This window comes from Pinus tabuliformis, chromosome 6 (genome assembly GCF_031772625.1).
Source record: "Pinus tabuliformis cultivar Carrire ecotype Pingquan chromosome 6, CPIR1, whole genome shotgun sequence".
Classification (NCBI taxonomy): Eukaryota; Viridiplantae; Streptophyta; class Pinopsida; order Pinales; family Pinaceae; genus Pinus; species Pinus tabuliformis.
Window position 1 is genome coordinate 1,125,723,183 of NC_142292.1, and position 12,389 is coordinate 1,125,735,571.

The window sequence follows — 12,389 nt, forward strand, 5'->3', positions numbered from 1 at the left end:
GGGCAGGGAGGTTTGTATGGGCTCTCTAAGATAGGATTTGTGGTCAGTCATCCTATTTTTATTTCTTTCCTTTTCCTTCACATCGAGGCTGCCATAGGCAATTGGGAGAGTGAGATCCACCGTTAATGCTATCCTGGTGGACTCTTAGGTAGCCTCGGTGTAGGGGGGGGGGGGGGGGTTGGGCTCATTTATAATATAGAGGTTGCATGGTTGGTCATTCTCCATTTATTTCCTTTTCATCAGGGTTGCCACAGTTGATCGAGAGATTGACATCCACCATTGTTGCTGTCTGGGTGGACTCCTAGGTGGCCTCAGTGCGAGGCGTGGAGGTTTCTGGAGGCATTTATAAGGGAGTGGGTGAGTGATCTCTCATTTTTTTGTTGGTTGGGGCATGGCTGCAAACTCTGAAGTGGCCTTGGTGCATTATGACATGGCACGTCTACCCATTTGTTTGCCATGTCCTTGGCATGTTGTGTGTGTTTCCTTCTTGGGATGCAAGAGGTGCAAGGCATAAAACTTTTACATGATATTTTGATATATCTTTGAGTTGATGAGTGTTCAGGTTGGCTCTTGGTAAGAGAGTGCTCGGAATGCCCTTTGAAGTGGGAGGGTGCAACCTGGTTGATCCTACCAATAGTCATATGCTTGTCTCAAATATTAAGCCATGCATGTCTAAGTATGAACTAATTGAAACTGTGAAACTCTAGATGGCTCATTAAATCAGTTATAGTTTTTTTTATGGTACCATACTAATCAGATAACCATAGTAATTCTAGAGTTAATACGTGCACCAAGTCCTGACTCTTTTGAAGGGATGTATTTTTTAGATAAAAGGTCACTGTGGGCTTGCCTGCTTCTCTAGTGAATAATGATAACTCGACGGATCGCACAACCCTTGTGCTAGCAATGCTTCATTCCAATTTCTACCCTATCAACTTTCAATTTCTCCGTGACTGGTGACGGAGAATTAGGGTTTGATTCCGGAGAGGGAGCCTGAGAAATGGCTACCACATCCAAGGAAGGTAGCAGGAACACAAATTACCCAATCCTGACATGGGGAGGTAGTGACAATAAATAAAAATACTTGGCTCATCAAGTCTGGTAATTGGAATGGGTACAATCTAAATCCCTTAATGAGGATCCATTGGGGGGAAAATCTAGTGCTAGCAGCCACGGTAATTACAACTCTAATAATGTATATTTAAGTTGTTGTAGTTAAAAAGCTCGTAGTTGGATCTTGGGTCATAAAGGTTGGACTACCTACTCGATGTGCACATGCCCATTTGTCCCTTTTGTTGGTAGCATGCTCTTGGCCTTAATTTGTTGGGTCGTATCTTCGACACTGTTACTTTGGAAAAATTAGAGTGCTCAAAGCAAGCTTATGATCTGAATACATTAGCATGGAATAACATGATAGGAGTCTGGTCCTATTATGTTGGCCTTCGGCACCGAAGTAATCATTAATAAGGACTGTTGGGAGCATTCATATTTCATTGTCAGAGGTGAAATTATTGGATTTATGAAATATGGACCACTGCGAAAGAATTTGCCAAGGATGTTTTCATTAATCAAGAATGAAAGTTGGGGGCTCGAAGATGATCAACTATTGTCCTAGTCTCAACCATAAACGATGTCGACCATGGACCAGTGGATGTTGATCTAAGGACTCTGCCAACACCTTTTGAGAAATCAGAGTGTTTGGGTTCCGGGGAGAGTATGGTCGCAAGGCTAAAACTTAGAGGAATTGACAGAAGGGAACCACAAGGAGTAGAGCCTATGGCTTAATTTGAATAAACAAGGGGAAACTTACCAGGTCCAAACATAGTAAGGATTGACAGATGGAGAGCTCTTTCTTGATTCTATGGGTAGTGTTGCATGGTCGTTCTTAGTTGGTGGAGTGATTTGTTAGGTTAATTCCGATAAAAAATGAGACCTTAACCTGATAACTAGCTATGCGAAGGTTCCCCTTCGTGGCTAGCTTCTTAGAGGGACTATGGTCGTTTAGGCCATGGAAGTTTGAGGCAATAATAGATTTGTGATTCCCTTAGATGTTTTGGGCCACATGCGTGCTACACTGATGCAGCCAATGAGTTTTTCTTCCTAGTTCGAGAGGATTAGTAAATCTTCTCAAATTTCATCATGATGGGAATAGAACAGTGCAATTACTTGTATTCAATGAGGAATTCCTAGTAAGCATGTGTCATCAAATCGTGTTGACTACTTCCCTGCCCTTTTTACACACCGCTCATCTCTCCTACTGATTGAATGATCCAGTAAAGTGTTTGGAATGTATCAACGATGGTGGTTTGCCACCATCGACGTCGTGAGAAGTTCATTGAACATTATCATTTAGAGGAAGTAGAAGTCATAACAAGGTTACCGTAGGTGAACCTGTGGTAGGATCATTGAGAGCAAGGGTTTTATTTTTTGGTTTAGGTCTGGTAGGTTTTGATTGCAATGTGGGCCTGTGTGGTGTGTATCTAGGGGAGTGGGTTTCCTATTTGGCGGGAACATTGTTGGTTGCTTATCTTGAGGTCATGCTTGTATTTTTTTGTGTGTTTGCAAGCCATGCTTGTGCTTTTCCCACCCATCCTTTATTTTTTTCCCCCAATGTATTTCTATAGGGGGGTTTGGAAGTTTGTTTCTTGGGAGCCCTCTTCAATGATCTGTTCAGCTGGGCATGGTTTTTGTAGTTGAGGTGCTTGGGAAATACGATGGATACATTTAGATTCATTTTGTAGTAGTGGTGCTCAATCTTTTGTTTGTTGAAATGCATGGGCCTAGGGTGCGGGCTTCCATAGTTGGTTCTCTTGAGAAGGCGATGGTGGTTTATGTGTTGCTTGGGTGAGATTTTTTGCGGGTGGTTGGGTTAAAGAAGTGGTTGCATGTGTGTCTGATACCTCAAACCTTTCGTGAGGGGAAATTGTCGAGGTCGGGTCAATATGGGATGGATGAAGAGCAGTTCAACCCATTGGGCTAGAAACACTAGTCCTCTCGACCATTCCTCGATATGCCCTCGTGGAAGGGTTGGGTGTCTAGGTAATGAAAAACCCCTCCCTCAGTCTCAGCTCCATTGAGATCATAATTTTCCCCACCAATGGGCATGAGGTGGCATTATTATCTCATGCCTTTGCCATCAAGGGAATTCCTCGTCCTCTTGTGAGCGACTCCCCTTCTAAGGAAAGAAGTAGAGTGTTGTGTCTTTGTTTTTCCCTTTGGATTCTGGGTTTTTTGTGCGACTTGGTCATTTCTTGGTTTCGAGGTGTGCACTTTGAGGACATCCCTATCATTAGTGGACTTGCACCACTGATGTATTTGTGGTTCATGGCTTTCTCCAGCATTGAGTGTTGGCCTGTGACAACTCCTCTTCGGAGTTTGATTCTTAACCCCTGTTGACTTTCTCGATGGAAATGTTGTTGGGTGTTTTGTACATGGAGGGGTGCAATAGCAAGGTGGGTTTGTATTAGTGTATTTTTCATTTGAAGCCTTGTGCTGGGTTGGGGGGTTGTTTACCTCTTAGTATCATGCTCCAAACATTGTTCTCATTGTGGCCCTCATCTTTTCATGGTCTTTTCTAGTGGTCAAGTTTAGGTTGTGATTTATTTGCTTGGTTGTTTGATAGTTGTTTGTTATGTTATAAGCTAGAAAGGGTGTTGTTTCATAGTGTGTGTGGGAGGGTGTGAAGAGGTGGGATGCTTTCATTGGATGCCTTGTTTTCTTTCTTTTTGGTTAGGAAACATCTCCTCACCGTGCTGTTGAGCCTCTCTCTTTTCTTGGGACTTTGTTTCTTTGGTGTTATTTTCTTCCCTTCTTCATTTTTCCCATAAATTTATGGAGAAAAGGAGGGATTGTTGTGGATTGGTGTATGGAAAGGATGAAAAGTAGTGGGAGTTCCTAGGGCGACCACCCTAGTCCTTCTCGACCTATGTCCCCTGCAATTTCCCCTTATTACGAAGGCATGGGGTTTGGGAAGCTTTTTCTCTATTTCAGCCTCCCCTTATGAGCTAGTAGCCACGTTTGATATGTATTTCTTTCATGTTGTTTTCTTCCCTTCTTCCTTTTGGCCCATACCTTTATGGAGAAAAGGTGGGATTGTTGTGGGTTGGTGTTCGGGAAGGACGAAAAGCAGTACGAGCTCCTGGGGTGGCCACCCTAGTTCTTCTTGATCGTCGTCCCCTACAGTTCGCTCCTTTTTGTTAAGGCACGGGGTTTGGGAAGCTTGTTCTCTATTTGAGCCTCCCCTCAAGAGCCAGTAGCCACGTTTGATATCTCTTTCTTTCATGTTTTCTTCTTCCATTCTTCCTTTTGGCCCCTAGCTTTATAGAGAAAAGGTGGGATTTTTGTGGATTGGTGTTCAACAAGGATGAAACATAGTGGGAGCTCTCAGGATGGCCACCCTAGTCCTTCTTGATTGTCGTCCCATATAGTTCCCCCTTTTTGTGATGGCACAGTGTTGGGGAAGCTTGTTCTTTGTTTGAGCCTCCCCTTTTGAGTCAGTAGCCACGTTTGATATCTCTTTCTTTCATGTTTTTTCTTCCATTCTTCCTTTTGACCCCTAGCGTTATGGAGAAAAGGTTGGATTGTTATGAATTGGTGTTGAGGAAGGACGAAACATAGTGTGAGCTCTCCGGGTGGCCACCCTAGTCCCTCTTGATCATCGTCCAATTCAATCCTGCCCTTTTTACGAAGGAACGGGGCTTGGAATGCTTGTGCTTTGTTTGAGCCTCCCCTTGTGAGCCGGTAACCATGTTTGATATCTATTTCTTTCACCTTGTTTTCTTCCATTCATTATTTTAGTCCCTATCTTTATAGAGAAAAAGGGGAACTATTATGGAATAGTTCTCAAGAAGGATTAAAAGTAGTGCACGCTCCCAGGGTGGCCACCCTAGTCCTTCTTGATTGTTGTTCCATACATTTCCCCCCTTTTTGTGAGGGTATGGGGCTCGAGAAGACTGTTCTATGTTTGAGTCTCCTCCTGTGAGGGGGTAGACACCTTTGTTTCTCTTTCTTTCATGTGTTTTTCTACCTTTCCTCCTTTTGGACTTCAGCCTTACATTTGTCATGGAGGGTGCCCTTATTCAGTGTTGTGGCGGATTTGTCAGTAATACGTGGAAACAACTCTCGGAAATAGATATATCGGCTCTTGTTACAATGAAGAACATAGAGAAATGTGACACTTAGTTTGAATTGCAGAATCCCATGAATCATCGAGCTTTTGAATGCAATTTGTGTCTGAGGCCTCGATCGAGGGCACGTTTGTCTAAGTGTCGCATCCCTTTCAAACACGCTCCCTGCAATATGTTAGGGAGCAACGGAGCTATTCGTCTGTGCCCAATGCAGTATGGTTGGCTGAAATACCACAAGAGATGTTTCGTGGTGTGCTTCGGCAAGTGGTGATATTGTCCCCTTGGATGGGAAGTCGGCATTAAATGATGCAGGCTTTGTGTGGCATCGGTCAAACTTTCTTTGATCTCCCTTGTCCTCCCATCGGGTAGGGTGTATTTAGCTCCAACTTGCGACCTCAGCATAGGTGACAACACGTGCTGAGTTTAAGCATATAATTAAGTGGACGAAAAGAAACTTACAAGGATTCTCCCTAGTAGTGGCCAGTGAACCGAGCAGAGCGTAGAAAGAGAATTGGGTGGAAGTTTCACCTGAATTGTAGTCTATAGAAATGTCATTAGAGGCAGACCTAGGCCAAGTCCCTTGGAAAGGGCCACTTAAGAGGGTGACAACCCCATTGGGCCAGGAACTTGCCACATAACAAGGTGTTGTCTGTGAGTCGGGTTGTTTGGGAATGCATCCCTAATTGAGTGGTAAATTCTGTCCAAGGCTAAATACGAGTGAGAGACTGATAGCGAACAAGTATCGTGAGGGAAAGATGAAAGGACTTTGAAAAGAGATTTAAAGAGTGCTTGAAATTTCCAGGAGGGAGGTAGATGGAGGTTGTCAATGCATCTCGGTCAGATGTGGAATGGCTCATGATGGTTCGCTACTCGAATTGAGGTGCAAATGAACACGAGTTGTTGCATTGTCACAAGCGTGGGTGGAATACTACCTGTTGGTTTTTCGTTGCAATGGTCGAGGAACGAAGCGTGTACCCTTGTGGCAGGCCATGTGCACTTGTGCACTCGTGGTGTTAGTTGGTGGGCTTTCCATTCAACCCATCTTGAAGCATGGAATAAGGAGTATAACATGTGTGTGAGTTGGTGGGTTTGAAAACTTGTGAGGTGTAAGGAAGTTGATAGGCAATATCCCCTCTTTTGGGGGGTGCATCATCAACCGACCTTGAGCTTATACGAAGGGTTTGAGTGCGAGCACATCTATTCTATCCAAAAAGATGGTGAACTATGCCTGAGTAGGGCAAATCCAAAGGCAACTCTGGTGGAGGCTCGTAAAGATACTGACGTGCAAATCATTTGTCTAACTTGTGTAGTGGGGTAAAAGACTAATCGAAACATCTAGTAGCTGGTTTCCTCTGAAGTTTCCCTCAGGGTAGATAGAGATCATGTGCGATTTTTATCAGGTAAAGCAAATTATTAGAGGCATTGGGGGTGTAACGCCCTTGACCTATTATCAAACTTAAAATAGGTAAGAGGGTGCAGCTACTCCATTAAGCCGTGCCATGGAATCAAGAGCTCCGAGTGGGCCATTTTTGGTAAGAAAAAATGGTGATGCGGGATGAACTGAAAGTCAAGTTATAGTGCTAAATTTCACGTTAACCTGTATCCTGCAAATTGTTTTGGTTGATTAAGATAGCAGGACGGTGGTCATAGAAGTCGAATTCTGCTAAGGAGTGTGTAACAACTCACCTTCCAAATCAACTAACCCTAAAAATAGATGGCACTGAAGCATGCAACATATACTCAACCATCGGAGAAATTGCCTAGCATCAATGAGTAGGAGGATGTGGGGGTCATTGAGAAACCTTGGGTGTGAGCTTGGGTCGATCGACCCTTGGTACAAATCTTGGTGGTAGTAGCAAATATTCAAACAAGAACATTGAAGACTGAAGTGGGGAAAGGTTCCATGTGAACAACACTTGGACATGGGTTATTCAATCATAAGAGATGGGGAAGCCTTGTATCAAGGGTGCACTCTGCATGAGCATCGAAAGGGAATCAGGTTAATATTCTCGAACTGGGACATGGAAGCGGGTGGCAACATTAGGAAATCTGAAGACGTCATCGAGGGCCCCGAGAAGAGTTATCTTTTCCTTTTAACAACTTTCCCACCCTGGAATTGGTTCACCCGGAGATAGGGTCCAGCAGCTCGAAGAGCACTGCACATCTTGCGGTGTTCGGTGCACCCTTGAAGTCCCTTGAAAATTTGGAGGACCGAGTATTGGTCATTCCCAGTTGTACTCATAACCGCATTAGGTCTCCAACATGAACAACCTCTAGTCAGTATAATCCATAACAGAAGGGAAGTCAGCAAAATAGATTTGTAAATTCAGGAAAAGGATTGACTCCGATGGCTACACCTAGGGGTCTATGTCCTCAACCCATGGGTTGTTGGTAGTCTACCTGAGCTGCTCTCACGGCGAGGGCAAGCAGTCGTATGCTGATTAGGCTACGGGCGTAGAATGCCCCCTATCAAGGGCTTTTCCCTAGGTAGCTAACAGTCAACTTAGAACTGGTATGGACAAGGGGAATCCAAATTTTTAATTAAAAGAAAGAATTGTGATGGTCCATGCATATGCTAACAGAATTTGATTTCTGCCTAGTGCTCTGAATGTGGAAGTGAATAAATCCAACCAAGCGCGGGTAAATGATGGGAGTAACTATGACTCTCTTAAGGTAGCCAAATGCCTTGTCATCTAATTAGTGATGCGCATGAATGGATTAACGAGATTACCACTATCCCTATCTACTATCTAGCGAAACCAGGGGAAAGGGAAAGGGCTTGGAAGAATTAGTGGGGAAAGAAGACCCTGTTGAGCTTGACTCTAGTCCAACTTTGTGAAATGACTTGAGAGGTGTAGAATGAGTGGGAGTCGTTTTCGGTGCAAGTGAAATACCACATCTTTTAATGTTATTTTTCTTATTCGTGGGGCGGAGATGGGGCACTGCCCCTGTTTTTGGCCTTAAGGCATATTTCAGCATGTCGATCCAGGTAGAAGACATTGTCAGGTGGGGAGTTTAGCTGGGGCAGCACATCTATTAAAAGATAACACAAGTGTCTTAATATGAGTTCAACGAGAAGAGAAATCTCATGTGGAACAAAAGGGTAAAAGCACATTTGATTTTGATTTTCAGAATGAATACAAACCATGAAAGCGTGGCCTATTGACCCTTTAGATTTTCAGAATTTGAAGCTAGAGGTGTCAGAAAAGTTACCACAGTGATAACTGGCTTGTGGTAGCCAAGAATTCATAGCGACATTGTTTTTTGATCCTTCGATGTCGGCTCTTCCTATATTTGTGAAGTAGAATTCACCAAGTGTTGGATTGTTCACCCACCAATAGGGAACGTGAGCTCAGTTTAGACCATCGTGAGACATGCTAGTTTTACCCTACTGATGGACCGCACTGCAATAGTAATTCAACTTAGTACAAGAGGAACCATTGATTCACATAATTGGTCATCGCGCTTGGTTGAAAAGCCAGTGGCGTGAAGCTACCATGTGTCGGATTATGACTGAGTGTCTCTAAGTCAGAATCCACGCTAGACACGGTGCATGTCACTCTTTGACTATATGTCGACCCATAGTAGGGGTGTCTATTTGTTGCCCCCATGGGTCCCTATCATTTGCAATCCATGACCGTGAAGCATCTCGGTCGAGGTAGCTTTGAGTTTCAATTCCAAATGGTCATTGAGAAGAATCCTTTGCAGATGAATTAAATACACGACAATGTTTTGTAAGTGGAAAAGTGGCCTTGCTGCCACGATCCACTGAGATTCAACCTTTGGTCGCCTCGATTCAGAGCTTCGCTCTTGTCACAAATTATTTAAACAAATCCAGACAACACTCCCACCTTTGCCTCTCCCTACAAATGACAATTTTTTATTGCTCGCATCTTAGAAATGCTTTGGTTGGGGAAGGGAAATTTAACGTTTCCATGTTGTGCCCCAGCGCCCAACATTTGGGGTTTCCACGTAGAGCCCCAATGACCAAAATTTTGGTTTTCCACTTAGCATCCAAAACTTTGGGTTTTCATGTAGCGCCTGATGCCAAAAATTTGGGGTTTCCACCCGATGCCCAAAATTTGGGGTTTCCATGTTGTGACAGAAAGGGCACCGAAGCCTGGGAAAATTTAGGTTTCCATGTCATGCCCCGACGCCCAAAATTTGGCGTTTCCACCCAGGGCCCAAAATTTGGGTTTCCATGTCGTGCCCCAGCACCCAAACATGGGGAACTTGGGGTTTCCATGTCACGCTCAGGTGCCCAAACCCGGGGAAACTTGGCGTTTCCATGTTGCGCCCTAGTGCCCAAGCCTAGGAAACTTGGGGTTTCCATGTCGCGCCACGACCGAAACCAACGGCGCCCAAGTCTGGGGAAACTTGGGGTTTCAATGTCCCTCCCTTGATGGAACTGTGGGTTTCCATATTTTATGACATGATGGAAACTTGGGGTTTTCAAAAAGCCCCAAACGCGAGGAACTTGGGGTTTCCATGATGATGGAAACTAGCTCACAAGTCTGGGGAACTTGGGGTGTTTCGAAACTGCTGCCCAAGTCTGGGGAACTCGCAGTTTCCATATCACGGTGTGGCGAGAACCACTGTTGGAAACCACCCAAGTCTGGGAAACCAGGGGTTTCCATGTCTCGCCCCTAGAACGAGGAACTTAGGGTGTCCATTTCGCGGTGTGATGGAAACTGCTACCCAAGTATGTGGACACACGGGGTTTCTATTTTTCGTTTTGAAAAAAATCGCTACCCAAGTTTGTGAAAGACGGGGTTCCCATGTCGCACTGTGGCTAAAACTACTGCCAAAGTCTGTGGAGCTTCGATATTCCATGTCATCGCGCGATAGGGAATGACCACCCAAGTTTTGGGAGCTTCAGCTTTCCATGTCATTGTGTGATAGGGAACGACCGCCCAAGTCTAGGGAGCTTCAGGTTTCCATGTCACCATGTGATAGGGAATGACTACCCAAGTCTACCAAGCATGGGGTTTTCCATTCCGCGGCATATGATGAAAATTGCACAATTATGGGAAACTCAGGTCTTCCATGTAGCCTCCACAATAGAAACCATGACCGTGGTGTAGGGAACCTGGGTTTCCATGTTATGGAACGACAGAGAACCATTGAAGTCCACAGAACCTGGGGGCTTCTATTTCATGGCATGAGGGAAACCGCCTAATTTTGGGAACCTTTGGGTCTCCATCTCCCGCCCATGCAAAAACCACAGCCCTAGTTCGAGGAACTTGGGTTTCCATGTTGCAACACAATCGAAGTCACCCAAGTTTATGGAACTCATGGCTTCCATTTTGTTGCACGATGAAGAACTGCCCAAGTCTTGTGAACTCAGAGTTTCCATTTCGCGGCGGGGTGGAAACTGCTTACCTGGTCTATCTCTGAAACTTGGGGTTTCCATGCCTCGTTGCGACGAAAGCTATCCAAGTGTGGGGAAAGTGGGGTTTTCCTACCCCAATGTGATGATAGTTGCCCAAGTGCGTGGAATCTAGGGTTTCCATGTACCATCGTGTGGGGGGGGCTGGAGTGTTAAGGATTCAAGTCGGGAGCGCCCGAGAGAGTCAAGAAATTGAACATATAGTACAGGCACGCCTTGATGTGTGATGGGTGCCCATGTTCAGTTAAATCTAACTCGAGTGAGCATTTAGTTATATGTGACCATTTGGCATGACATTTTCTTATGTGCAATGGTGAGGGGTGCATCATGTTGGGCAGGGCACCCGCCCCTTGATACGCTCTTGATCGGCAAGTCACTAGACGAAGGTGCGTCGGAGACCCATGCTGGGTCCCTGGATGAAAGAGGTGACCATGTGTGGATGAGTTAGGATGCGGGCAGGTGTGTGACATGTGGCGATGGGTTTAATCAGCTAAGTTTTGGAGCCAACACATGGGTACGACTATGCACATGCAGGGATGCGATGGTTCATTGGAATGGGGTGTGTCGAGGTAATGTGGTAGGTCAGCCAGGCATGCATGATGATGGATTTGTAGGTAAAAGGACCGCACTAACGGACGGATTAAACCAGACAGGTCAAATTTGGTAGTGCGAATAGGCAGAGCAAGTCGAGTTACCGACCGAGGCAGGAAAGATGCACTGCATGCGAGCCATGCGCCCTCACTATAGTTGGCATCGACAGGCAAAGTTACAGTGCCACAGAATGGAAATTTAGGTGGACAGGTGTCTTACTTGGGCATGGGTGACACTAGTCAGAGTTCAGGTGTGGAGTTGTGTCATGCAGGACATGAGCAGTGCAACACGACCACACCACACGACAGGATGAAAGAATAATTGAAGAAGATAAATTGATGATAAGTTATTTTGGTTGCATTGTTAAGAACACTTATTGGGAAATTGATTGAGTGTTGAAGTAGGCACAAACTATGTACTCAAGTATTGGTAAAAGGAAAAAGTATGGTGGTGCCGCACCGGCTTATGTGTGGTTGAAAGACTACCACTAGGATAAGGGCGTGACATGGGGTATCCCTGTCCCTCCTCGAAAAAGGGCACCAAACTGAGGGGAAAATGGGATTTCTATGTTCCAACTTGTCGAAAGCCTCCCAAGTGTGGGAAATTTGGGGTTTCCATGTCTTGTCGCAATGGAAATCACTGAGGTGTAGCAAACTTGGTGTTTTCATTTCCCTCCCGTGAAGAAAGTCGCGGCCCAAGCACACGTACATCGAGTTTGTAACCTCACATCAAGAAAAAGGCTTGGTTGGTCAAGAGAATGAAGGTTTCTTCATTGGTAAAGGATCTCACTAAGGATCAAAGGTTGGAGTCTCTTCTAGAGCTAGTCTACCAAGGACTATCAAAAGTTGAAAGAAGGACGAAGTGCCGGGGAACGAAGTGCTGAAGAAACAAAGTGCAGAGAGGAGGAAGGACTTGACTTATGCTTGGAGGATATTGTTGTCAAGGGTCTAGGGTTTGGCATTATTCAATAAGGAGCTTCAGTAAGAGAAATTTATGAAAGGGTTTTCCTCTCTAAGAGGGAGAGGTTTTGCCCTCATAGAGAGGCAACATCTTGTGTTCTTACTCTTATGTTTTTAGCACCAGTTTGATGAAGTAAACACACATGCATTAATAAGAAGAGAATAAGATTAAGCTAACAAGATAAATTGTAAAAGAGCTTCACAAATTTTTATCAAGTCTTGAAGAATCCTACTATACCCCATTGCCCCAAATTCTTCAACACGATATCGGAGCTAAGGTGACACATCAAGGAAAGGGAATCTCAAGAACATCTACAAGGTTTA

The 12,389-nt window shown here is 44.8% G+C and overlaps 2 non-coding genes and 1 pseudogene across 2 annotated transcripts; all 3 read left to right on the plus strand.

Moving 5' to 3' along the window:
• The first annotated feature begins 614 nt into the window (after positions 1-614).
• Positions 615-2,408, plus strand: LOC149262832 (18S ribosomal RNA; annotated as a pseudogene).
• Positions 2,409-5,116: 2,708 nt separating this feature from the next.
• LOC149262833 (5.8S ribosomal RNA) lies at positions 5,117-5,270 on the plus strand. The gene has a single exon (XR_016261440.1). It is a non-coding gene; the product is annotated as a 5.8S ribosomal RNA (ribosomal RNA).
• Positions 5,271-5,516: 246 nt separating this feature from the next.
• On the plus strand, positions 5,517-8,926 carry LOC149262834 (25S ribosomal RNA). The gene has a single exon (XR_016261395.1). It is a non-coding gene; the product is annotated as a 25S ribosomal RNA (ribosomal RNA).
• Positions 8,927-12,389: the final 3,463 nt, after the last annotated feature.